The sequence below is a fragment of the Bubalus bubalis genome, chromosome 2 (assembly GCF_019923935.1).
Source record: "Bubalus bubalis isolate 160015118507 breed Murrah chromosome 2, NDDB_SH_1, whole genome shotgun sequence".
NCBI lineage: Eukaryota > Metazoa > Chordata > Mammalia > Artiodactyla > Bovidae > Bubalus > Bubalus bubalis.
The window spans coordinates 166971504-166973321 of NC_059158.1; the positions used below are offsets into that span (position 1 = coordinate 166971504).

The following is a 1818-nucleotide window of genomic DNA, read 5'->3' on the forward strand; positions in this document are numbered from 1 at the left end:
GTAGACAAACAAGGACTTACAGGGACTGTTTCAATAGTACCTATGTATTAATCCAACACTCGATATGTTAATCTTAACTATGGGTATTTTAAGATAGTTGAACTGAGATTTAAAAGCTTCTATGTGTTCTGGATATTAATTTCTTTCTTTCTTTCTTTCTTTTTTGGACAGGAAATAGCATTTATTGGTGAGCATAATTAAAGAGGGGACAGCACTGATGCTCATGAGTGCAGGGCCCGCCATTTGTCTAGGGGACCACTATTAGGGATGTATTTTACCCCACAGCCGTCTGGGATGAGTTGCTTTTCTGCCACCATGTTCTCAAATTCATCCGCGTTGAACTTGGTAAATCCCCACTTCTTAGAGATGTGGATCTTCTGGCGGCCAGGGAACTTGAACTTGGCCCGGCGGAGGGCTTCAATCACATGTTCCTTGTTCTGCAGTTCGTGCGGATGGACATTATGACCTGGCCAATGTGGACCCTGGCCACTGTGCCCTGGGGCTTTCCAAAGGCACCGCGCATACCTGTCTGGAGTCTATCAGCTCCAGCGCAAGACAACATCTTGTTGATACAGATGACATGGAAGGGGTGGAGACGTACTGGGATGTGAAAACCATCTTTGCCACAGCTTTTCACCATGTACTTGTTGGCATAAATATGGGCAGTCTCCAGGGCTTCAGAGGAGAGCTGCTCATACTCATCTGACACCATATGGACACAGAGTGGGTACTCATCCAGTTTGGCCTTCTTACGCCCCAAGTCGAAGATGCGAATCTTAGCATCCGGGACACCTCGGCAGAAGCGCGACTTTGGGTATGGCTTGTTCTTACAATACCGATAACACCGGGCAGGGTGGTGACCCATAGTGACACCTGGATCTTCAATGGCGTGCCAAAGGGAAAGAGCTGGATATTAATTTCTTACCAGATATGTGATTTCAAATATTTTTTCCCCTTCCACGGATTGCCTTTTTCCTCTGTCAACAGTGTCTTTGACGCATAAAAATTTTAAATTTTCATGCAAAAAAAAAGAAATTTGCTAAATTTCATTTTAGCATTGAATATGCTAAAATGAAATGAATTGAATATGCTAAAATGAAATTTGCATGTTTCCATCATTTATAAAATTAAGTTGACCTGAAGAAAATAGATGATTTATGATTAATCATTAAGCATGGGGGAAAAAAAAAGAAAATATAATTAACAATGTTCAATCATAAAGAAAATTCAAAAATGCGGATATCATTTTTTCCTACAAAATTGGCAAAAAAATTTTTAAACCATAGTATGCTTTGTCACAAGCCTATATGGATAAAGAGACCCTCCTTTATAGCACTGGGAATAATGGAAAGTATAACCTCATGGACAATAGTTTAGTGCAACACAAACGCAGTACATATCAAGCACTCTATAGAAAGACTTTCCAAGGCACTGAGAAATTTTTCCAGTGAAGTATCTGAGGAAAACCTAGAATGTCCATACCAAGTTTTAATTGTAATAATTTTCATCACAATATTATGATTATTTTGTGACAGACACAAAATAAATACCTAAAAGTAAATAGTAACACAGCTGTGTGATAGATAAACTACTATCGGTATCATTACAAAAAATTGATTCTGTAGAATGAGGATCAGCAAACTATGATCTACAAGCTAAATCTGATGCATTGCTTGTTTTTGTAGGTAAAGTTTTATTGGAACACATTGTACTTATGCATTTGTACATTGTGTGTGACTGCTTTCTCAGAGTTAAGTGATTGGGACAAAGACATTATTGCCTGTAAATCACAAAATACTTACCATTTGGCCCTTCACA

At 38.8% G+C, this 1818-nt stretch overlaps 1 pseudogene; it reads right to left on the bottom strand.

The window, feature by feature from the left end:
* Positions 1–206: 206 nt before the first annotated feature.
* Positions 207–880, bottom strand: LOC102416305 (annotated as a pseudogene).
* Positions 881–1818: the final 938 nt, after the last annotated feature.